Here is a 27,082-nt window from a genome sequence, read left to right as displayed (position 1 = left end):
CATCGCCACACTAATTTTTCAAGGAATTACTGTAAATCTCCATCGCCAGAGAAATACAAGTTTGACATCTTTCACATCCCTATGTTCATTGACAGCCACTCTCATTTGAGAGGAAGATGAAAATCTGGTGAGGAACTCAATAGGTCAAGGAGTATCAGTGGGAGGAAAAGAATGATCAATTTTTTGGACTGGAACCTTTCTTCAAGAAAGGTATTACAAGAACGGTTCAGACCATTCTTTTACTGATCCTGTTCAACCCCAGCAGATAGCTTTTTGTTCCAGATTCCATCATCTGCAGTCTGTCGTGCTTCTCCAAAGAATACAGCAGATGCTGGAATCTAAAAGTAGAAATGCTGCAAGAACACACAAGCAGCATCTGTGGAAAGAGAAATAAATTATTGTTTCATTTGGAAGAACCTTTTATTGGTCCTGATATTCTTGCAATGTTTTTGATTCTTTCAGCTCCCAACAGCCTGTCTCACATCTTAATATTTACGTTTAAATTTAGACATATAGCACTGAAACAGGCCGTTTCGGCCCATGAGGCCATGCTGCCCAATTACCGTATTACATCCCTTGGTAAGTTTCGAATGGTGGGAGGAAACCGGAGGCCCTGGAGGAAACCCATACAGACACAGAGAGAACCTACAAACTCCTTACCTACAGCACGGGATTCAAACCCCAGTTCCAATTGCTGGTACTGTGCTAATGCTACGCTATCTATGCCACCCTTTAAAACAAGCTTTTAGTTATGTTATTGTATCCAAAGTTCAAACTTATTGTCGGAGTACATATATGACATCACATACAACCCTTCTGTGATAATCAAACTTTGTTTATAATGGACCTCATTGAAGATTCCGAGAAGATGTTATTGTGTTAAAGGCACTGGATAAATGCAGGTTGTTGTTTCCCATTTGATGGTGATCCACTGTGGTATCAACTGTGGTATCCTTCAATAAATTATTGTGGATTAGGTTTCAATGCTATTTCCCCCCACCCAAGGCTGTTAGTCATGTTGAAACTCATTTATAGTTACTGCTTCTTTTTGAAGTTGTAGGATTTTAGGGTCCAATTTTACTTATAATTTTCTCAAATCTTTACGTTTAAAATTCCTAGTTTTGAATTGGCAACATGAACTGCCTTTGCAGACCCACCCATATTTTATATGGTAATCAAACCTGCTGCTTGTACCACTCACCGAAATAACAATGGCTTAGTTATTTATGGCATTACCCTAACACTTTCAGAAATCACATCCACATCAAAGAATCATGTAGCTTAGTGTCCTATACTGGACAAAAGTTACCAGAATCATACTTTGCATGGAAACCATGTGAATCACTACCCTCGTACTTTTAGTAGTTATTTGAACTAACTCATTATACTCAAATTCTACTAAGATTTCTATTAACTTGGTTTAGCTTTGCCAATGTTAGAATACAGAATGTAATATTACACTGCATAAGAACATAAGAAATAGGAGCAGGAGGAGGCCATCCGACCCATCAAACCTACTCTGCCATTAAATGAGACTATGGCTGATCTGATGATAGGCTCATCTCCACCTATCTGCCTTTTCCCCCTTATCCCTCAATTCCCTTACTATACAAGAATCTATCCAACCTTCTCAAATATATTTACTGAGTGAGGTCACCTCCACTGCTTCAGTGGGCAGTGAATTCCACAGATCCACCACCCTCTGGGAAAAGAAGTTAATCTTTATCGCTGTCCAAAATCTACTACCGTGGATCTTGAGGCTATGACCCCTAGTTTTGGTCTCCCTGACCAATGGAATTAACTTACCCACCACTATCTTATCTATGCTTTTCATTATTTTATACATTTCTATAACTCCCCTCTCATTCTTCTAAATTCCAGTGAGTACAGTCCCTCATACCCTTCATCCCTGGAATCAACCTGGTGAACCTTTTTAGCGCCGCCTCCAAAGACAGTTCATCCATCCGCAAGTAGGGAGACCAGAACTGCAGGTTGTACTCACCAATACCTTTTAGAGTTCCAGCATAATGTTCCTGCTCTTAAATTCAATCCCATAGTTGTATAATGCATACTCGCCATGCTTAAATAGCTTTTGTTCATTAGGATGTACCTGCCTTTTGGATACATTTCAAATCATATTTTTGAAAAGTTTTATCACTAATTTCACAAGGTAAACCACATCTTATAAAGATCAGAGTCTCATCTCTCCTTAAACATGACTGAACCTCTCACGTAAAACACAACACATTAATTTGTTGCTAAGACACTATGCTTGAACTTACCTTTCATTTAAATAACACAACCAATTGTTGTAAGTAGGGCTTCCTGAGGTCAACTAAAATTTATAGCGAATAAGAGAGATTTGAGCCATAGAAGAAGATAGAATGGAATCCTTGATTATTTATAGTCATCTACTAATATATCCAATCAATCATTTAAAAGTTGTTTTTGATGGATTTTCTCCAAAGAAATGCTGTAAGTTCTGCTCTCAAATGAATCCTGTAAACATATTAAAATTATATATCTAACTCCACCTGCAATCATCCCGGTGAAATGGAGTTAAAATTGAATGGCAGTATTAGCAATCCATTCCCACAGAGCAGTTCACTTAATCCCCTTTTGTTTACCCAGCAAATTAAGTGTCCTAAGGTAATTATTGGGTTCAGTGGTAATTTTCTTTCTCTGGCAATTACCATTACCTTAGTTTTTTTGTTTGCAATTCTGGATCCAGGGCCGGTAGCCTGGGACTCAATGCACCCTTTCCTACAGGAACACTGACATTTCCGAAAGGGCTTTGTGAAAGTTCTCCCTTTCCTCACTCGTCTTGAAGGTGGACAGTTAGAGAGCCAGAGGAAAAATAGGATCATTGTTTTCATTTTTCCAGAAACTTTATTGGTAAATTCAGGATCCTGTCTACATGAAAAGGAGTAAGCTGCAATTGAAATGGATGAAATTTGGACTAAATAGAATGAAATTCCTCTCCGTTCCTTTCACATTGATTTGAATAAATAAGTTTCATTCACTTTCTCTGGTAATCACTGCTGCTTTATCAATAGCAATCAACTTAGAATAGTTACAAATATTAATGATATCAAACCAAATTTATCAATTTACCTACATCAGCCGAAGAATATGGACAGATTAGATCAGTGGTTTTCAAACTTTTTCTTTCCACTCATATACCACCTTAAGTAAATCCCTATGCCATAGGTGCTCTGTGATTAGTGAGGGAATTACTTAAAGTGGTATACGAGTGGGGAAAAAAGGTTGAGAACCATTGGTTTAGGTTAATGGGCAAGATGTTGGCTGACGCAGTACAATATGAGAAATTGTTAGATTGTTCACAATGAAAGAAAGAACTTAAAAAAAATTAAATGGAGTGAGGCTACAAAATGTTGTGGTATTACAAGATTTGAGAGTCTAAAAAGGTGGCATGCAGATACAGCAAGTAATTGGAAGGCAAATAGAATGTTAGCCTTTATTGCAAACCACGTGTATATAAAAGTCTTGATGACATTTTTCAGGGCTTTAAAAAGGCTGCAGTGGAGAGAAGCTTCACTAGATTAATTTCTGGAATGAAGAGGTTAATATATGGTTCAGTTGTTGGGCCTATACTCATGACAGTAAAGAAGAATGATCTGGAAATAAAACAGGAGTAGAACTAGGGGACATAGTTTCAGAATGAGGATTGGCCATTTAAGGTAGAGATAAGGAAGGATTCCCCCTTTGCAGAGTTAGAATTTTCTAACTGGACAGCTACAGTCAAGCCTGACATTGTGAGACATCTAAACGACAGGTTTCAGGATGCTGAGGTCAAGATGCAACTGGACATTACCTTATTGAATGGCAAAATGCTCGAGAGGCTGATAAGCCAACTCCCACTCCTATTTATATTCTAAATCAGTCATCTCCGATTTAGCAGCAAACAGCAATTAAATAAAGCAGAAAGCACAGCATATTTAAAGACATACAGGACAACTCCAATTATCCAAATCCTCAGTTGCCCAAAATTTTTGGACCCAAAGTGACGTCTGTTCGGCTCTGAAAATTTGCTTTTGGATAACTAAGGACTTTATTTATCCAAAAAATTTCGAAGCCAAAATGACATTATTTTGCCTCCAAAAATTTTTTTTGATAAATGAGGATATCCGAAACAATCAGAAATCAGATTTGTTTTTCTTTTTTTTTTCTGGAACCAAACTGATGTCACAGGTTGAACAAAATTTTGGGAAAACCTCGGAGTAGAATTTCGAGTTTTTGGTGTTGGATTTATCTTATTTTGTTCAGGTTTTTATTTTCTGGTGAGAATTAAACATTATTTTATGTTTCAAAGGCCTTCCCTTGTTGTTTAAAAACCAGGCATGTGAGTGAGGTCAAAAAAGGAAAAGAGCTGGATACTTGCACCAGGTATACAACGGGGATCAAGAGGCTCAGCACCCCTTGTTGGGGGGTTTGGGGGGATAGCACCCCCATATGGAAAATTTACACGCAAAATTACCAATTTCTAGCAGCTTCTTTCATTTCAAAGTAAAAATGGGCATTACAAAATAATATGAATATGTCACTGTAAACTAATAACATCATTTTTATAAATGTTTATCCTTACAGTGATTGCTCAATTTATTATTTTCCTTCTCCATGTCTTTTTGTTACATTCATGGTGTGTTTGCTGCTTTATTCCCCCTTGTTCCCGGTTCCATTGATCACTTTGCAGCTTTATTCCACCTTTTTCTTGACTTTCAAACCAAACAAAAAAATGCTGGCCGCCGCTGATCACCAACACCTCCCCACCGAGCCCCTGCTCCTGCCGGGAGCCCAAGGTTTCCACTGCACTTCTGCTCGAAGGTAACAATGAGAAGACCGATGGGCTTCCGATCTAAGCTCCTGAACACAGAAATCATTCAAAAACACTGAAAATTGATTTTTTTTAAAAATGCAGAAATGCAGGGAAAATTTGCATGCCTGAAACACTGTTACAAATGATTTGCTGTTGCTACTGAGCTGTTTTTAAAAAAATTACCAGTCTCTGAAAATATAGTTTATCCGAAATAGGCCCAGTCCTGACCATTTTGGATAATCAGACCTGTACTTAACATGAAGCAACCTGCAGATCAGCTGGCTTTTGATTCCTCAATCAAAAGCCTCACTCACACAATTATCTGCTACATTCACCAATGTTAAACGTATTGGAGTAACGCAAGAGTGTGCAGAACTGTGTTAAGATAATCTATTGAATCAAAAACTCATTTTTCCTCTTTCCAGATTAAAATCCAGAGAAGTGTGAAATGGACAACTATGCCTCTCCTTTTCTACTGAAGCAGCCCTTCAGAGTCAAGGACGACTGGCTTACACTGGATATGAGATGACTTATAACGGCAGAGACCACAGATCTTACCAAGTAGCGGCTTCTATCAAACAATTAAGGTAAGTGGTATCTCGAGGATTCAGAATTGGAACAAAAAAGTATTGCTGTATTCATATAGTCACACCTGGAGTATTACGAAAAGTTTTGATCTTCTCATCTAAAAGTTATACAGTACTTTTCAGATTATCCAAAATACTTGGGTCCTGACCTATAATCAATCGCTTATACAGATTTTTCAGATAATCGAGAAATTTCAGTAGGACCAGGCAGAAATCTTGTATCAGCTGTTGCGAATCCTGCCCAGGAGCCCGAGGTCTCACCTCACCTGCCAGCGGTAGGAGATTGTATATACAGTCCCAGGAACTGTCCTCCAGCAGAATTTCAACGACCCCGCTGAAAGGGTATTTGACGGAGGGAGCAGCTCGGGTGGGCGAGTGGGGAGAGAGCTCGGTATTCAATTCAAATCTGAGAATGCCTCAATGCAATTTATCATAAAGTTGCAGTAGTGCATGGTGATAAAAGAGACAATTTGTAAGTAAATAATCAGTGCCCCATTTGAGCACGGTGGCTAAAAAAAATTCAACGTGATGTCATTTTTTTCAGATATTCAAGAATTTTGGAAGAATGGTTTTTGGATAATCGGAAATGTACTGTACTTGCCATGGAAAATATGCTGCAAAGATTAACTAGACTGATTCCAAGGATAACAGCTCACTGTTTGAGAAGTGGTTGAGAAACAGGCCAGTTTTCTCCAGAGTTCGGGAGAATGAGAAGTAATCTCATTGAAACAAAATTCTTGCATCGTTCAACAGGGCAAGAATGTTTCGCTTGTCTGAGGAGTTTAAAACCAGGTATCATAGCCTCTGAATAAGGGTAAACATTTAGAATTGAGGAGGAAGAATTTCCTAATGCAAAAGACAGCAAGTCTTTGGAAATCTTGGAGGCTCTATGATCAAGTTATTTCTGAATGGAGATCAATAGATTTCAAAACACTAAGAAATTAAAGTATGTGGCATTGAGTTCATAGACTGCCCATGAACTTGCAATGAACCCAATCAGGTTTGAAGAGCCAAGTAGCCTAATCATCATGATATCAAGCAGGAGCTACCCATCAGAATGATCAGGTGCGTAGATTGTGAGGTAGCGTAATCCTTCCATTGCTTATAATGATTTTGGACTCTTGATCATTTTACTTTAACAAAAAAGTTAAAATTACCCTCTGTAGCAGATTCACATTTCAGTAGCATTAGTATTAACTAAAAAAAAATGACACAAATAAATTAGATGCATTTTACCAATTATACCAAGCAATTGCTCACCTTGGAATAGTGTTCAATTGACCAGCAACCTTCTTTGTAGTTAGAAATGCTCATGTTTCCAGGGATTCTCTTTATAAGATGAAGAGATATGTCTGAACAACCTAGACACAATATCTACTTATCTACTCGATCTGGCAGTAACTGTTTATGCAAGGAGGAACCCAATTTACAGGATTGCTATTTACACAGTGAGGCATCTCATTATACAATCAGAGACACCATTTGTGGGAATGAAGTTGCATTTACATGATTAGTAGCCCTTTGAGAACTTGTGGTATAGATGTTCAGTCACCACGTCTGCATAATTGGTTCTCCATTTGCACAATTGGGAAATCAAGTCACCTGGTCTGGAAATTTACTTCCACAATCAGCATCCTGTTTCCATGATTAGGAGTCTTTAACTTGAAGTATACGACATGTGTCATTAAGAGTAGCATTTAATTTCTTGTGATTGTACCTGTCTGCCTGTCCCGCATCGGACTTGTCAGCCACAAACGAGCCTGCAGCTGACGTGGACTTTTACCCCCTCCATAAATCTTCGTCCGCGAAGCCAAGCCAAAGAAGAAAGACCAAAGAAGGGATATATTTCATTGATGTATCAAATACTACAGGAGAGTATGGAAAAAAAGGGATGGGATAGATCTAAGATTAAATGGGAAAAGGATATTAATTTTATTTTTTCTGAGGATGACTGGTTAGATATCTGTCATGATGGTGTTACTAGATTGACAAATGTTCATTATGCAATGGTTAATTACAATTTTTTTACATCAATTGTATTTAACACCCGAAAAGTTTTTAAAATATGGTTTTAGTGAATCAGAGTCTTGCTTTAGATGTGGTAATTCGGTTGGAACTTTTTTTTCATGCTGTTTGGTTATGTGTACATATACAATCCTTTTGGAAAGCAATTCAATTGTTTTTGGAACATTTGTATAAGATTAAAATATTTTAGACCCGGCAATATTTTTGTTGGGTAAGTTGAGGCCTTTGAAAGATTTGGGATTAGATAAATTTCAAATTGCTTTTGTATATTTAGCTTTATCTGTAGCAAAAAAATGTATAGGAAGTGCATGGAAAAATGCTAATGTGAATGATATTAATAGATGGCATAATGAGATGAAAACTTGTTTGGTAATGGAAAAAATTACATATGTTTTACATGATAATTATTTTTTTTCTTAATAAGTGGTCTTTATATTCAGAATATTTACATTTAAATTTACTTTGATTAGATTTTAGTTTATATTTTAACTTTTTTTTTTAATTTTTGGCTCTCCTAAAGAGGGCTGGCTGAGATGGGGAGGGGGGGGTTCTTTTTTTATATAAAAAAATTATTGTTCACAATATTTTTTTTACTGTACGTAATAACCTTGTTGAATGAATAAATAAAGTTGTGAAAAAAAAAGTAGCATTTAAATGTTAATGGAGGTTTTGAGGAATCTGAAGATGAGTTAGATAAGAGAGCTTGGTGGAGGCTTAGTAAAAACATAGAAATGCTGGAGGACTTTTGCAGTATACAGTAAATATATTACTTAGTGAACATGGCTTAAATAGTTGTAATAATTAAATGCATGGGAATGACTGAAAACTTAATAGAGGAATCGATCAGATGAATGCGGTGTCTTTTGCTCAGAGAAGAGGAGATCAGTAATTAGAAAACAAAAGTGAAGGGGCAATGGGGGGGGGGTGGAAAAGGAAAAGAGATTTATCAGGAAATCGAGGGGTAACATTTTTTTTTAAAAAGTGGGTGCTGGTATAAGGAACAGGCCACCAGAGGTGGTGGTTGAGGCAGGTACTATTGTAATGTTTAAGATACATTTTAATGGATATGTGGATAGGTTTAGAGATGTGGTTCTTAAACTTTTTTTTTTCCTATTCGCATCCACCTTAAGTAATCCACAGAGCACCTATGGCATCCTAAATCATAAGTGCTCTGTGGCAAAGTAAGAGATTACTTAAGGTGGTATGCGAGTAGAAAAAAAGTTTGAGAAACGCTGATATGGGCCATAAATAGGTGGTGGAGGTGGGGGTGGGGGGACATTTTGATTGGTGTGGTCAAGCTGGGTAGAAGGGCCTGTTCCCACATATGACTCTCTCTGACAACTCAGCAGGATTCACAGCGTCTATAGGAAATAAAGATATATTACCAAATTTTCAGGCCTTCCTCCAGATAATGAGCCCCCAAGGAGGCTCAACACCAGCATGAAATGATTCCACAAATGGCCTGTTTTGATGGCATAAACACTTTTAAATTTGTCTACCTAAATAAGATTTTACTTTTTTTTTTGCTTCTGAAGTATTTTCTCCCTTGTTACAAAAATTCGACAGACCCCTTGAACTTCATACAACCAGCTGTACATGCCTGTGGCCCTGATGTGGGAAGACACTGTACATGGTCAGAACAGTGCATTGGACAACCACAGTCTCACAGCTCTTTTACCTGGGCTTGATCCTGATCTCAGCCTCTTTGGGGTTTCTTCATGTAACCTCCAGATTTCTTCCAAGTGCTCTGGTTTCCCTTCCTCGCATATCCCAAAGACACAATGGCTAGTAGGTTCATTGGCAATTGTAAATTACTGATGGTATGTAGATGAGTGGTAGAAGAGATAGACAACAGACTCGCCAAGGCAAATAGTGCCTTTGGAAGACTACACAAAAGAGTCTGGAAAAACAACCACTGAAGAAACACACAAAGATCAGCGTGTACAGAGCCGTTGTCATACCCACGCTCCTGTTCGGCTCCAAATCATTGGTCCTCTACCAGCATCACCTACGGCTCCTAGAACACTTCCATCAGCGCTGTCTCCGCTCCATCCTCAACATTCATTGGAATGACTTCATCACCAACATCGAAGTACTCGAGCTGGCAGAGTCCGCAAGCATCGAATCCATGCTGCTGAAGACCCAACTGCGCTGGGTGGGTCACGACTCCAGAATGGAGGACCATCGCCTTCCCAAGATCGTGTTCTATAGCGAGCTCTCCACTGGCCACCGAGACAGAGGTGCACCAAAGAAGAGGTACAAGAACTGCTTAAAGAAATCTCTTGGTGCCTGCCACATTGACCACCGCCAGTGGGCTGATCTCGCCTCCAACCGTGCATCTTGGCACCTCACAGTTCAGCGGGCAGCAACCTCCTTTGAAGAAGACTGCAGAGCCCACCTCACTGACAAAAGACAAAGGAGGAAAAGCCCAACACTCAACCCCAACCAACCAATTTTCCCTTGCAACCGCTGCAACCGTGTCTGCCTGTCCCACATCGGACTCATCAGCCACTGACGTGGACATTACCCCTCCATAAATCTTCGTCTGCGAAGCCAAGCCAAAGGAAAGGTAGAATCTGGGGAAGTTGATAGAAACATGGAGACTAATACATAATTAATGTCAGGCTGGTGAAAACGTGTGCTAGATATTGACGTAAAGGGATTGTTCCTACACTATAGACTTCTATGATTCAGTGAAAATGTTTGCTCTGAAACCTTACTAAGATTTTGGAATAGGGTTGGGGTTGGAAAGAAGGGAGGCAATTGGGGTAATGCAGAGCTAGAGAGTGTTGAATCGAGATTCATGGCTGAATTTTGGGCTCTATCCCACTCAGAACGTACACTTATGAATGAAACTTAGTTCATATGACCAGCCAGTAAATTCTGGCTAATTGGAAAAGATTGGTGGCACAGATCAGTTGGAGCCTGGGAACAATATTAACATATTTACTCAATTAGGACATAGATGTGTTGGTAATTTTTACTTTGAGCTGTGTTAAACAATTATATTGCAAAAATGTTACTGGCAAATTTGTCAATGCTTGATTTTTTTTTAAACTTCCATTTTGCCAGTACAATGAAAAAGGCACTCTGACGGTGAAATAATGGAGTTCATTAATTTCTGTTGCATACCTTTTAATGTTATCTAGCATATCTCTGATTTTTCCTTCAGTAGCTGTGCCTCTACTTCTCTGCTTCTAAGCAGCTGTAATTCCCACTTCAACTTAATCACTCAACTTTGTTTTTAAATTGACAATATTACAAAGCATCACAGACATTTTATTGCATTAGAATTATTTGATACAAGTCTATGGATCCAGAGACTATAAATATTATTGCAATAATGATTGTTATTGAGCATCTACTTTGCTCCATATTTTCCATTGCCCTCAGTCCATCAGACAAATGCATCAATTTCCTCCAAATTAGCCAAGTGTAACGACACGAGGGACTAAGAATAACCTTCTCAAGTTTGTCCGTGGATCGTGTTTCAATCTTTTTCTTCACTCAAAGGTTTTGTTATGATTCATTTAATTATTTTTAAAGATATCCCTTGCTGTAGCAATAGAATAGACTGGGATCTACCAAATCTTCAGGATCTGAGTTAACTTATTGCATCGGTCTGCTTGAAGATTTTATTAATTCCAACCAGAAACCATGATTCAAGTGCACAATTGATGTCCTCGATAACTTTAATCTCACCACCCCCCCCCAACCTTGAAGCAAAGCTCCCTAACTCGACCGGAAAACAAAATTTACATTTGTAAGTGCGTGCAGCTACTATAGAATTTTCCAAGGCACAAGGGAAGAGCCATTTCAAGGAAACGACCTCCAAGTTACATTCACAAGTGTGCAGTCTAAATGGGATAAACGCCAGTACACTAACAGTCAAAAGGTACAGACTCTCTTTGAAGTGTTGATGATTGATGAAATGTGATATTAGTGATCACCATTTCCCTCTTAATAGCAAAGTTTATAAATTTTCCTCTCTGATGACCATGGAAGCATATCAATTCTTTTACATGTCGAGGAAGCATTTTTATTTTGAAAGGAGTTTTGTTAGTTACTCCATTAAAATATTACTTCATTTTATGATTTAATTTCAATCCATGCTCCAATTACAATACAACTATTTATTCCCAAATTCCTTGCCCAAAACACTTCACCTTTAAAAAAAATATTTGCATGTTTTAGTTAAATGATATCTTTAGAGAAAAATTAAAAGCTCAGCTCCATACAAAATAAATAATTTTGAGATACGCTGTATCATGTAATGATTTAACCACATCTAAAACTATCAACTTTTTTCAATCCACTTCCTTTGCAATTCATTCTTTCTCAGAGACTCATACCACTTTCTTTGTAGATTTCAGGCAAAAGTGCAGAGAAGGATGTTCATAATGATTGATAGCATCAATCTTTTAGTTAGTAGCATTTTTGTAAATGGATGTTTAGTCTGGATTTTGGTCTCCCTGTGGTTTTTCGAGGGGATTCATATCAGAACCAACTTGACAAGACCATTTTTTCATGTACTCAATTAGTTGTGTTTTCAGTGATTTACACTGGGCTTGTGATGAGTTAATGGAACATGAATAGAAATTAAATCCTGTAAAATTGCCATGGTACATTTAATTGTTTTAATGGAGTATTGTTAACAGAACTCTATTCATTAAATTGTCACACAATTTAAAGTATTTTCAAAGAAAATGTTCTAAAATTATGGAGAGTATCTCCATTTTCCTCAAATTGTCTATTTTAAATCAAAGACAGCCTGTGATAATCTTAATCGCTGACATTCTCGTGTTTTAAAAAAATGTTTGTGCAGTTGGCCTCTTCCATTTGTGATTTCCAATTGCAAAATAGAATTGGGAGGATGAGACAGCCACTGTATTTTAATCTGCACAGGCTTTGTGCTAACGTACCCAGTGCCAGTTCCCACCATTGGAGCTCTTTGGCTCATGCAAGCCTTCACAAAAACAGAGGGAGAAAGTGGTTCACAATAATAACTCACTAAGACAACTTAATAAACCATTGTCATCAACAGGGGTTAAATCTGTATCCTTTTGGAAACTGACTGACAATGTAATTGAGCAGCAGAGGGAAAGGAGAAGTACTTTAAAAGTCATCAGTAATAATCCTCCCATTATTGCATGCTGTTTAGGCTTTTGCTGCCTTTAGACATTATGTAGTTCCCATTAAGTTTCATCTTCTTGGCCAGTCAATATTCTTGTAACAAGCTTACTTGCCTGTGATAGTTCTGTCCAAAAAAAGCTTTCCAGCAAAAAAATACAGCTGGCTTAAAGAGACAATACCTTCATGAAAAAAATTCTTTTTCAAGCCATTCTAATCAATTACATAAATGATATCAATGATACATGACATTATCATCACCTACAGAAAGATCTCCATCTCCTCCCACTTGGAACAGAGCTCATTGTAATTTCCACAAGCACGTCACCCCACAAGACCAGGGATAACATGAACATGCAACAGGAGCATGCAGTACTGGAACTTTTACAGCAGTTCCTTCCTGGTCTCCCAAATTAGTTTGGAATTCCTGTTAAGCAAATTTGTGGAATCTTTATTGTAGAATTTCAAAAGCTCTAAATTGATTGTAAATAATTTGGGTTAGACAATGTACAAATGAAATTTTTTTTTCTTGAATAGACCCCTCGTGGAAGTTCCAACACTTTGCAAGTAAATTAACTCTGCTGCTTTCTTCGTTGAGGCCCAAAACATTGGTTATGTGTCTTTATCTTTGCTGTTTGACCTGTTGAGTTTCTCCAGCATTGTGTTTTTATTTAAACCTCAGTGTCCCCTGACTTTTGTGTTTTACTGTTTTCAGCAGTGTTTTTTACTGGTTTTAATGCTTTTAAAATATGTATCCATTGGCCATCTTTTACATTTCCAGGAGCATTCTAGCAGAACATTTCATTCCATGAAAAGCAACAATGCAAAATCAAGGCCAAAATAAAATAAGCCTTCCTAATCTCACCTTCATTTGTTTTATTAATTTCAAGGCATCTGGGTGTCACTGGCAAGGCTACCATTTATTGTCTATCGGTAATTCCCCTCTAGATGTGATGGTGACCCACTTTCTTGAATTGCTGCAGTTCTTTTAAGACTCAGTGCTGTTGGGCAGGAAGTTGTCGGATTTAGAACCAGTGATGATGAAGGGCCAATCTTCTATTTCCATGACAGGATGGTGTGTGATCAGAGGAGACCTGAAGGAGTGAAGTTCTAATGTACCAGTCGTTTTCATCCTTCGTGACATTAAACGTCAATGGTTTTAGAAGTGCTGATGGAAGGTCAGAAAAGGCAAGTGACTCTATAGAGGGCACATACAACCATCACTGTTCACTGGCAAAAGTGAGAATAAATGTTTCAGGTGATAGAAAAGCTGATATCAAGTGGGCTGTTAGATGTTGTCAACCTTCTTGAAAGTGTTTGAAGTGGCCCTCATTCTGGGAGGTGGAGAGCATTCCATCATACTCCTGGAGGATGGTGGAAAGGCATAGGTATCTTAAGTAACTCATGTGTGCTGGAGAATACCCAGCATCCGACCTGCTCTTGTAGCAACAGCATTTATGTGGCTGGTCCAATTGGTTTTCTGATCAATAGCAATTCCCAGGATATTTTTGGTTGGAGATTTGCTATCAAATATCTAGAATAGGTAGTTACTTTCCTTCTTGTCATTGTCTTGCTTTTTTTTTGCATGGATGTTCCTTTCTACTTATTAAACCATGCCTGGATGCAGTCTTATTAAGATCTTCTGGAACTGAATCTAGAATTGAACAATCTTCAGCAAACCTCTCCACCTCTGACCATTTGATGGAAAGTTCATTGATGAAGCAGATGAGATATTACCATGAGCAATGTCTGCAATAATGACCTGGGATAACCAATGTCCAACAACCACAGCCATCTTCCTCTTTATAAGACCTGACTCCAGTCACTGGAATGTTTTCCTTGATGCCCATTGAATTCAATTTTTACCAATGCTCCCAGATGTCAGGGTCAGTCAAATGCTGCCTTAATTTCAAGGGTATTGACTCTCAGCTTCCTTCTGAAATTTAGCTCTTCAACCAAGGCTGGGGTGAGGTCCAGGACCACCATTATGGGGCAAAAGTAAGTAGGCTGTTAGGCAATGCTGGAGAAACTCAGCAGGTCAAATAAAGACACACACCCAACATTTCTCCAGCATCGTGTTTTTACTTCAATCATGGTGCCTGAAGACTTCCGTGTGTTATTATTGATGAGCAAGTGCCACTTGACAGTCATGTCAAAGATAGCTTCCATCACTTTGCTACTGATTCAGAATAGACTGGGAACCAGTTAGCTACATTGGATCTGAACTGATTTTATGACAAATCTAGAAAATCTGCCACATTATCAGATACCTATCAATGCTGCAAGGTACTGGGACCACTGGCTAGAGGCTCCTAAAGTGGTGGTTCTGGAGCAGTTAGCATGAATTTCTGAATCCATTGCTCTGAGTCCTTTCTTGAAGACATGTGGAGTGAATCGAACTGGCTAGAGATTGGCTCCTGTAATGTTGGAGATCTCACTTGGTAACGATTTTACTATTCAATTAAAAGTTTGTATGATAGTCTACCGTTTAACTTACCAATACCCTGTACTCATAATTCTAAAGAACTATCTAACAGATCGCAGGCAAATTGTGTTCATTTTTGTGAAAAGAAACCATGTTTCTCAAGTTTGTTTTAATAAAAAAAATTCATTCCTGGTTTGAGTAAATTTCTTTGATGACCTTGACCATAACCTTATCATCCTTCCTCAAGTAGACATGAAATTGTTCATCTTTGATTTCTGTAAGCTGTGTTGCCTCTTTTCATTTGAAGTTGATTCAATTATTTAGGAATCGGAGAGGTATATAGTGTATATTTTGTTACAAATGTATCCATGTTCTCCTGTTGTCTGTACTTGACCCTCTCAGCATCATTACTCCCACATCATTTGCTACCATCAAAGTATTCCCATTTGCCATGTGTTTACCATTCTTTTCACTCTTCCTAAAGTGTACCACTCCACATTTCTCCATATAGAATTTCATCTGGCATTTATCTTCCCCATCTACAAAGTTGTTTATGTCTTCCTTAAGGCACTTACATTCTTCTTTCTTGTTTATGCCAATTTTGATGTTGTGTCCCACCGCCAGACCCAGATGAGCAGTGGTTAATGTATTTTTAAATAAAAAATCTTGGGATGAATTTGTCCATTAACCATTAGTCTGTATTCTCTGTTACTTGGCCAACTTCCTCTTCAAAGTTAATGACATAAAACATTAACCCTGTTTTTCTCTCTCAACAAATATCATTCACATTATTAAGTTTTCTCGCAATTTAACCTTGATTTATCTAAGGCATATGGTATTCCAATCTAATAGCAAAATTTCTTACATTACTATTAGATTAGAATAGCATATGACTTAGATATATCAAAATATATCAGCCGTCCCAGTAAATAACTTTTCAAAACTGTATAAAACCCATTCCATATATTCACCATTAAAATCTCTCGATAACTCAAAAACTATCAGACATTACTTTCCCGACCTCTTACTATATTAACAGTTTCCAAGTACGTTGAAAGTCCATTGACCCGAAACATTAACAGTTTAGACTGTTACATATGCTAACTGGAATGTTGATGGTTTCCTCTATTTTTTGTTGGTATTTTACCATTTTCAAATGAATACAGGCTGCCATTGAGCATTATTGTATGTTGTTATGATTCAATACAAAGTCAACTAGTTTATGATTTTCTTTGAACTAAAAATGTAAATAACCACAAAGTTATTGGGCAATAAGTTATCAGTCATAGGAGAGGTTATTTTAAACATAAATACTTCAAGTATATCATCTAGAGCTAGCAATAACCATGGTCCTTGGAACCTGCTGTTGAAATGATCAATGCAGGGAAGTCTAAATGCTTACCAAAATTTGAATTATGTTTATAGCCATTAACAGACAATTTCCATCTTAATTATTCTAACATTTTCTTGATAAATAGCCCAGAATTTGATGAAGAAATAATGGTATATAAATGTGTACCTCAATGCTATTGGGTAAAAGAAAATAGTAATTTATGCTGAGCTGTTGGAAAATCTTCTCATCTGCTTCATGAAATTACTGCATTTTCACCGTTAAAATAATCACCTTCTGTGAAGGAAGACAAAGCTGGTAGTTAACAACAAAGGACTTTTTTTTGAAGATGAGATTTGTGTGTTCGCAATGTCAGAAGCTCAGAGAATGAACAACTCAAATAATGGCTTCTCAATTTTGCAAGTGAACAAACAATCCTGGGCATTTTCTAAAAGTCGTGGCTCCATCTTATGCTTCTCCTTTTACGGTCGCTATTCCTTTGCTTTTGTTAACCTTTCCCCTGCTGGCCTTCCATTCTTAATTGAATCCTGTCCTCTTTTTCTCTTGCTTTCTCCATCCTCAAATTTCCTCGGTTAAAATGAATTGTTCAAAGTCCCAAATGTCCTGGTGACCTTGCTGCACCATTATCTTCCCACTGTTCAGCCATTGGCAGAACAAAAGTCTTTATCCTAGCTCAAGGATAGAAAAATGAACATGTAGCAGATGGTACTACCCACAGAAAGCACTGTTCCAACCAATTCTGGACCAATGTTATTGGATTAGAACAGCAATTATCTTCATTTTTTTTCCCTTTCCATTTTTATTCCTGCTCTTGTACCTTTGGTGAATGGAAGCTAGTCTGCTGGATTTAAGTCATCAAATCCTTATTATACTTTAAAAGTTCCTCACTGCAATTTAATCTGATTTCCCGTTTCAGAATTTAAGCACTGTTCATGGCAACAGCAAATCAGTTCATGCCTAATTTAAGGTATTGAGAATACACAAATCCTACCAGGAATTTTGGTTTCTCTTTTATAAACTTTAATTTGTTTTGTTTGTATAATTTTATTTCACTCAGTGAAGCACTGTTAGTCTGACAGATGGCTGGAGATTAAACTACGGCAGATGACAATGACACCAGGCTCATGAGTTCCTGGGACTTCTCCAGATATTCTGCAGGCAACCAGTTAATTGGTGAAAGGAAATAGGAGGCAGACTCAACTCAATTTTGCACCTGGCGTACATTTATTAAATCTGAAGTGCTTTCACCAGTTCTGATGCACTTAGCAAGAATGAACTGTCTTTCATTCTGCACCAGTGTACTCGGTTAAAAAATCATTAGCTCATCTGAATCACAAGTTCCCATTTTACTTAGTGAGCCTCCTTTGTTCAGTCCCAGATATTCAATAATTTTATTCTTTGAATTCAGTGAATGTTCTTCTTCAGACTTTGCAATGGAGATTGAGATCATAAGGAATGTGCATCAACATGGATTGGAAACTGGTAGTCATACAGGAGAGTTTTTATTTTACAGACTGGAATTACGTGACTAATGGAATGCCCCAAGGATCAGTCCTTCACCCTCATTTATAGTAATGACTTAGAGAAGGCAACAGGATACAAGGTGTCCAAGTTTGCTAATTCAGTCTTCTCAGGATGTGGAGATGTTATGTGTCCACAATAGGTCACTAGTTAAATGAACTCCAAGGAACTTGGTGCTCTCCACTACAGGGTTTTTTATGGTAGTGGAGGGTGGTTGTTCCTGGTTCTCCTGAAGTCCATGATCATCTCCTCCATCTTTTCCACGTGGAGACTCAAGTTGTTATTATCACACCACATTGCGAGATTTTCCACCTCTTCTCTACTTATTGTTATTCAAGGGGCAATTAAGAAAGAAAATGGCACATGGACCCTGGTGGGGTGGGAAATGGGTTGGAGTTTAAAAATAGAGCAGTGTTATTTCAATCAAACAGGGTGTTGCTGTGGCAATACCAGTAACATTAATGCTAAACCCCATCTGCTGGAGGCAAACAGCAGGTCAAGCAGTATCAGTGGGAGAAAAACAACGGTGTACTTTTCAAGCCAGAACTCTATCAAGTTATCATGTTTACCATCAGATTCTATCATCTGCAGCCTCCAGTGTGCCTCATAAAATATTTTGTACATGCTTGGTCCTCCTATTTAAATAAGGATAGGGCAGCATTGGAGATTCACAAAGCCAATTCTTGGGATTAGAGGTCTGTCCCACGATGAACGGCTAAAGACTTTAGATCTGTATCCTACGGAGTGGAGAAGAATGAGGGCAATCTTACCGAAACCTGCAAAATTCTAAAGGGCCATGAATAGGTCGACATTGAGAGGTTTCCACTGGTGGGATTGGCTCATGCACAGTGCACTATAGGTATTACAAGATAAGGGACCATTCTTTTAAAACCGAGATGCATCGTCATTTCTTCTCACACAGGATGGTGAATCTCGAGAGGATTGTGAAGGTGACATCATTGGAAATATTCAAAGATGGCTCACAATTCCCTAATAATTCAAAAATATATCCATGTATAACTGTTACAAAAGAGAAATTGGTCAGCCATGATTATAATGAATGACAGGACAGTCTTTAGGAGCCAATTGACTTATTGATGCACTTAATGTGTGGTTCAACTATTCCTAAATACTAATTAAAAATGTTAAATTTAAATGCGATTTCTTTTAACTTTTAAAAAAAATTTAGACATATAGCCACGAGCCCATTCCACCCAATTGACCTACAATCCCTGGTTCGTTTTGAGCAGTGGGAGGAAACCAGAGCTCCTGGGGAAAACCCATGCAGACACAGGGAGGAGGTACAAACTCATTACAGACAGTGTGGGATTCGAACCCCAGTCCCCATCGCTGGTGCTATAACTGTATTGCGCTAACCACCAATATTTATTTCTTATTACAAATATACAGGAACTCAACTCATTTCTGTTGCTATAAAATTTAAGATAAACAGGATTTAAAGACTCAGTGCAGTCACAGAGTCATACAGCATGGAAACAAGCCAATCAGCCCACCTCACCCATGCAAACCACTGGGCGCTCATATTAGTCACATATTGTATTCAAGTGCTTTTCCAGATACAAAAAAGTTCTGCTGGAAGAATTCAGTAGGTCAATCAGGATCAGGAGAGGCAAAAGGGATGCGTTTATATTTTGGGGTGAGACCTGCCTCAAGACCTGATGGGAGGGGAAACAGACAAAAAGGCCATAGGAGAGTATAGATCACTTTATATTCCTCTATCATGTCTCCTCAACCACCTCTGCTCCAGGGAAAAGAGACCCAGTCTCTCCTCATAACTGAAACAAATCATTGCTGGCAATATCCTGGTGAATTGCTAATGCCCATGTCATTTTATATCAACCATTGGAACCCTCTTAAATCAGTTTACAATGCAAACATTCTCCTTTAGAAACAGCGGGGTACCGAAAGTTCGTGCACACTGTAAATGACAAGGCTATTGTGAAGTGTTTACCCAATGGATTATTGTACCAAAATAATACATGGAATACAAGTTTCGAGGCAGAAGCACCTCATCTCTAGAGCACTGTATAACTCAGGTTCTGCTCAGGGAACTGTATGCACAAGCATGCATATATAACCCTAGATTCTAGAGATTCTCTGCCAGAGATTCAAATGTTAACATTAGGTTTATAAATAGTGTAAGCACTGTAGAGGACAGTTTTCTTTATATTTTAACTGCGATTTTTATGTTTATTTTTAGGCTGTATTTTTATGGTCACCTATGAAGTAGGTAAAGTCCACCTACATACAGTAGATTTAGTGTATATAACCTGCACAAACATAAACAGCCTTCTGGTGAAAACAGTGTATGTGAAATTATTTTCACTATGTCATTATTTGCAGTAGAGAATGCATGACACAACTAATTAATTAAGTCGTGGTTGCCTATTCTTCGATGCATTTAGCCATCTATGCATTTTGAAATCATTTTTATTCTGCAGAATGCAAATATTGGTACAAAACATTTCCATAATAGCCCTGCTGGAACTAATATGCTAGCAAGAAACAATGCTGAATTATATCTTTTTTTCAATGTAGAGTCAGAACATTTGCAGGATATTCTGTCAATTTTAATATTTTGTAATTATTTTCAATTTCCATTCCTTGTTTACCTGTGCTCAAATAGAGTTAAAGACATGTCAAAAACAGATAAAAGGTTGATTTTGCAGGTTGACATGAGCAGTTTATTATGCTTAAAGCTCCATTTGTCACCTGTTATTTGGAGTAGTTTGTAGGTATTTATAAATTTTCATGAAGCACCCCAAAATGTGAAGCTATGAGCATTGTGTTAAGTACAAGAATAATCAGTCTCCTTGGTAGATTTTGTCCATAGATTTCAAATAGTCTGAAGTTCTTCATGCCCTTGGGTTTAGAAAAAAGTTAGCGCAAAGCTGGGTTGGTCCTATTGAACTCCAATGAAGTAAAGGAGAATTGCAATGCCTAATCTTTTACAAAAATGGTTCAAGATATCAGTGAAGAACATATATACATTTTATTAAATACACATGGAACTACTCATACTGCAGAATTGTGGATCATGGAAGCCAAGCTCCAGAAGGCACTGAAATTGTAAAATTAAATTGTAAAATTCTCGGTACATTCACAAATAAAACAACTATACTCGAGCTTGATTTTTTTGGGCATATAATTCTATTCAAGTGTCACTCTGCAACTGTGATACAATTGTTTAAGTTCCACACAGTTGAGATAATTACGCTACATGAATGTTATTTCATGAAAAGTAGCAATCACAAGTGTGTGTATTACAGTAAAATCTGTTTAAAACTGCAATTTGAAAACACAGAAATGCTGGAAGAACTGAACCAGTCTCGCACCATTCATGCGAGACGGATTCAGTTCTTCCAACATTTCCGTGGGCTTTTACTACAATCTCAGCACCTGGCAGACTTTTGGGTTTTAAAAAATCATAATTTACCCCAATTAACAAAGATAAAAACTGCAGCTTTGTCCTTGTTCAATGAATTTGCATCAAAAGGTGCATCACGTACACTATTTTTGTTTTAAATTTACAAAATAAAATTATGGAGCTTAAAGTTTCCAATATAATTAGAGGTGATAACAAATTATTATTTAGATTTCAATCTCTCAATCCTTGTCAGAATAACCTGGGACGTAATAGATTGAGAGGATCATGGAAAAAAACATTAGCCTCCATGTTATTTTGGTAGTTTATATATTCCCCAGCTACAGAGTGAACTTGGTGTAGTTAATACAAGTTTATTTATTTACTCTCAGGATTAACATTAAGGAATATAACTTTCAATCTATTTATGTAGCCATGGTGCATATTATAATTCATATCATTTTTGCATCCTTTATTGTTATTCCAGTCTCCTGTCATTGCATTTATTTACTAATTTAAGTACTAATATCATCATCGCCCATGTCAGTTTTTGATATTTCTTAAGAATCCCTCATGTAAATGAGAATTGTAATGTTCAGTTCGGTTAATATTTGGGTATTTTCAGTCCAATGACTCGAGGCAGCCCAGGTGCTTCTATTACAGAGCCCTTCAAAAAAAAGGACCACAGCAATACATCTCAGGGAATTCTGGGTTAAGCACAACAGAATCTTTTTACAGGCATCAAGACACCATCATAATTATTTGTACCCTAAATCTAGTTTATCTCCATTTACCTGATTAGTAGAGGGTGTCAGTGAAAATCCATTAGTAGCAGTGTGATCCGTCAGGCAGGAAAGAGCCCCTTTGTCTTTGCTGGAGTATCTGTATTTTGATTGTCCTCTGAGTGAATCTTTCAACTAAGAAGCGTAGCAAACAAACTAAAAGCTGCAAAGCCAAGCCCCAGGTTTTTTTTTGCAGTTTCCTCCTCTGTCAGCAGCTCTGTGTTTGCTGAACATTTAAAGCCTTTTTTTTAAATAAAAAGAGCTGGTGCTTCACAAGAATTTTCTTCTCTAGCTTAATTTTAGTACTTTTTTTTTGGTTGGGGAGAAAAAAAACATTGTTCTTACTTGCCTGCTTCTCGTATTGAGAGCAAACTCTGACCAGATAACGCCTACCATTTACTATTGGGTATATTCTTTGCTGCTCCACAGCAATCATGATGTTGTTGATTTAGTCCCCACTACAGTTCAAACGACAATCTTAAAAATCCTGTATGCTGACCAGTGGTTTAAAATGGGGCTGCTTAAACAGTTTGTAACGAGTTGACTCTCCATCACTTTTTAAGAAGCCTGCAAAATGTAAACGCTATGCAATTCAGATATTCAGGACTTTTCCATCTGCAGAGCGTTCAATACTTGATTAAACTGCTTGTTCAGTAACTCAATTTTATGCATTTCTAAAAGACCACGTTTCAATAGTGATTAATCTATCGAATGCATACAATAATTATACATCTATTTTTGACTTTCATTAAATGGAGTTCCATTTACAATTCCTATTAAGGTTTGTCAGGCACATTAATAATGAAGTCATCTGGCACTGTCTACAAGCACAGCATCAGGAAACCAAAAGGACACATTTAAAGATTGTTCACATCCACCTTCCTGAACCTAGAAAGACAGGTTGCCTAAAATACAAAATTTAAACCGAATAATTTCAGATCCAGCATCAAATCTGTGTGCCTCCTCCATATTAAACACATTCAACTGCATTTTTAACTCCAAATTCTAATTTTTGGCATTAAATTCTGAACAGATTGACAGATGACATCTGTACACTAATTTGGGGACATGGGAAAAAGTTTCTGGTAGTTTTGTTTTGAAATATTACATATTGGCTTTGCAAATTAGAAATGGATTTCGTTTGAAATTGCAGTTCACATTTGGTGCATGTGTATGCGATCCAAGCGACCCCATTTCACATTCGGCGATTATTTTTAACCGCATTTCTCACTGGTCTTCAAAAAAATGTTAATGGCTCAGAAATCAACGAGAAATAAAGCTCTTGAAATATCCTGCGACAAGTTTAGGTTTAGAGGGCTTTTTGTGCCAATAGTTCACGAGAATCGCGAGTTTAATATCAAGAACCAAAGTGCGAAAGTGGGTTCTGAAGCACGTTTGAACCCAAGATACAAAGAGCCTCCTCAGGGCAGTTCACAGACGAGTACGATTTGATTCTGGCCGTTTTCACTCCAGTTTAGACGGATGTGGTGATCGCGTTCATTATCAGTAAGCTCCCATGCAGACCTCATACACTGCACGCGTCCACAGCCCGCAACTTTCCACATTCAATTATTCAGAGAGAAGCCTACAGTTTCCTCTAGCGAAGCAATGGCAGCATTTATGCTCCCCAACAAAAAAAAAGCACGAATACTTTAACACCAGCAGTTCATGCTCTTGGTTTCACGACACAAAAATCCACACCTTTGTAAATTACATTTTTAAAAATCCCTGCGTCAAAAAATGAATATCACAACCTTAACGATCCAGAATCAAACTGCATGATCTAGAATTGAACAGGGGGCTTTGCTCTCGTTCTGTCCAATATTTTGGAGCTATTTTGTCCGGTCTATGCAACGTACTCGCAGTACATGTTGTGGCTAATTGATCCTGGTCTGTGTCTCACGCAGATCGCGCAATTTCTCAATTCTGTCGCCGAAATCGCCTTTCCTTTACTGCAATTACTCCGATCAGTCCAGGATTTCCAAATAATAGCGCCTCAGACTGAATAAATCCCAGTCACACAGCTGCTGTGAACCCGGGCATGCTTGTACGTTTTAAATATAGCAGGGTGAAATGCGGCTGAGATTCATGCACAAAGCCACCGGTATCACTCATTTTTCTAAAAGAGTTTAAGTGTGTAAGAAAAAATACATGTTACGCGAAGATTTTTTTTTAAAATGTACGACGCTACAAGAAGGAACAGCCAGCTTACCCTCCACTATCCGGGTCGGTGTTTCCGTGCGACTCCAAGGCAGAAAGTCTAAACTGCAGCTGTTGCTATTCTGTAGAACTGTCGACAGTCTGAGAGCGGTTATGCTGTTCCACACAATTTAACAGCAGCAAGAACACACTCGTTGTTCCAGCACCGATTCGTGTGTTGATGGATCCTTCAGGGGTTCCCTCCTGACTTCTAATGGGCTTGGCTACTCGACTTCTATAGAGCTGGTCTCATAATGAAGATCTTTATTTCCATGACATCTCGGTTCTGCTGTAGGCTATCTGAAGCGCATTTTTAAACTACTCCCTGGTAGAGAAGTTTATGTACACTGACTGACTGCTCCTGCTGTTAGATGCTGCTCTCAGTCTGCGAGACGGTGTCCCAAACGAGACTTGCTCAACTCTCTCTAGACCCAAGGGATCCAAGCTGGCTTTCAGCAAAACTTGAAATGACTACTAGCAGAAGGCATTGATAAATTCCACTGCAATCTCTACCTCCCCCACCCCCACTTCTTCCTCCCCCCCCCCCCTCCCCTCCTTTTCGCTTGATCAATACCCTGGTCAGACTTTGAATCAAGCTCAATTAGATATTATCTGTAGCGCTCAGACAAAGACACAGCCCAGAGCTGAATAGCAAAAGGCTCACCTTCTGTTTTCTTTGCTTAATCACCTTGCTACTGGGTCTGTACCATTTGCCATTGGGATTTTGATTTTCTTCGTTTTCCGTTTATTTTAATGTTTAACTTTTCACGGTCTGCGGAGGCATTGCTGATGTACTTTAGTAAGTTGTGATTGTTTAAAATAAATGAATGTAGCATTTAAATCGTTTCTTTATCACTGAAGAGTATCTAAAGCCCTGATGTGTGGCGCAATTTTCATTTAAAGTAAGCCGAACGATGAATAAGACAGAGTGAATGATGCTCTGAGAAGCAAGCCCCCCCCCCTCCCACACACACACACAAAACTTTCGGGGGTCTATCCCATTAGTCTTATTATTTATGCCAGAATGCTTTGTTTACAATGTACCAGCTCACTAAAGAGTAAAAGGACGAATGGCAGATAGTTACAGAAACCTCTTTGCAAAGATCAATATTTCAGTGCAAATTCTCCATTTTGATCATCTAAACTATACATTTTTTAAATTCTACTGTTCTCATAGTTACTTGTGAATTGCATCTTATAATTTTAACAACAAAATTGACCTGATTTATCAATAGTCGCAGGATCTTAAAAGGATCTCTCTCGGAACTGCTGTTTAACGGAATGACTGTATTTCTTGCTGATCACTGCATTCGGCGCATTGAATGGTTCCTCGTCGCAATAGATTAATGGAGCTACCTGGTTTACATCAAGGTCTTCAGGTTGTTGCTTTCGGCTTGTGTCGTTTGGAAGATAAACGGAGGGAACCGGTGAAATTGACCAGAACGTTGAGTTCACCTTAATAGTTAAGTGTCAACATACTAGAAGAGGGTAATAAGTGCAACTTTTACAATAGGGAACGTGTTTAATTCTAGTTATTTGTGTGTAGAATGGAAAGCTTAAATATACAAAGGCCAGAAATTTTGATTTAAACAAATGAGCGTTAGTGGATTTCGTTTTTTTTTTAATAAAAGAGGTAGGATGGAATAAATGAAGAGTGAACCAAGGACGTCGACTAAAGTCTCGAACTGAAAAAGTCACCGCAGATAATTTTGTTTCGAGCACATACCATGAACAACCTATTAATCATAAACTTGGCAACTCACAGAAACGTCGAATACGAGCATGCAACATTGCGTTTTATCCCTTTTCATAAGCTCGTGGTCATTTTGAAACTCCTGTTGAAATAAATGCCCACCACAACGGAACTCTTCGCTCCCAACTGCAATTTAACAAACCAGTGCACAGCTACTAAAGGGTACACGAAGCTGCCGCATCCTGTCCGGTCACTGGAGAAAGGTGCTGACTTCCCCCGAAACTTAGTATCAGATGGCTAGCTCCAATTCGAGAAATTATTTCTCAATTAAAGCCAAACAATAGGCTTTGTGGCGTTTTTAGTGCCAGGTGTGCAAAAGCAGCTCGCTGGTCAAGGTTCCGATCAGATGGACGTGCTTGAGAGATCTCGCCAGTTCAGGGGTAGTAATTTAAGGTAACAAGCAACTTTTTCATCAGGTCTAACGCGTTATTTTGTGGCCAGATCTACTTACTGACTTACTCTTGTGTCCATTTGTTCTTGGACACATGAAAACGTCACTTAATTATAATCTCTGGCTACATAAAAATATGAATGGCAGGTGTATTGGTTTTTTTAAAAGTTTGAATTGGAAATTCAAGGTAAGACGAATTTAGTAATGCTGGGAGAACCTGTGTTTCCAGAGAGTCCGGCTTCCCTTGACGAGGGTTTAAGGTAGCCCCTAGACACAGACCCTCACCCTGGGGTTTCAGGAGTTTTTATCTAATGCAAATAGAAAAGATAGATTAATATATTTAGTTCTGACGAAGGGATGGAGTAAAAATGCCAATTTATACTTTCGTTTAGTTTGTGGGTATACAATGTTTTTTTTTTGTCTTTTTAAAAAGAGAACCGTATCATTTTGATCTCATTCGTCAACTTCCGTGATACATAAAATGTAACCCAGAGTATCGATGCATTTTCGCCTCCTGTGCATTTTAAACGAAGTTGAACAAATGCACACAATCGAAAGCTCGAGTAACCGTCGCTCGACACGTTGACGTTGCTGTTCTTGGGTGGCGAGATGGAAAATACTGTTAATTGAGCGATGTAGAAAAGTGCCTTATGGGGCTGCAGGTGGGGTTCTCTGGGCTGGAGATTAGGTGGACAA

The 27,082-nt window shown here is 38.1% G+C and overlaps 1 protein-coding gene across 1 annotated transcript in view; it reads right to left on the bottom strand.

Moving 5' to 3' along the window:
• LOC138735780 (eyes absent homolog 1-like) overlaps positions 1 to 24,607 on the bottom strand; it is a 254,304-nt gene extending 229,697 nt beyond the window's left edge. The window contains exon 1 of the mRNA XM_069884202.1: positions 24,256 to 24,607. The gene's annotated coding sequence lies outside the window, so the exon portion shown is untranslated. The remainder of the gene's footprint in view (positions 1 to 24,255) is intronic.
• Between the last annotated feature and the right edge of the window lie 2,475 nt (positions 24,608 to 27,082).

The sequence above is a fragment of the Narcine bancroftii genome, chromosome 6 (assembly GCF_036971445.1).
Source record: "Narcine bancroftii isolate sNarBan1 chromosome 6, sNarBan1.hap1, whole genome shotgun sequence".
NCBI classification, from domain to species: Eukaryota; Metazoa; Chordata; class Chondrichthyes; order Torpediniformes; family Narcinidae; genus Narcine; species Narcine bancroftii.
The sequence above is the reverse complement of the archived record's forward strand: the minus strand, read 5'-3'. Positions and strand labels throughout refer to the sequence as shown.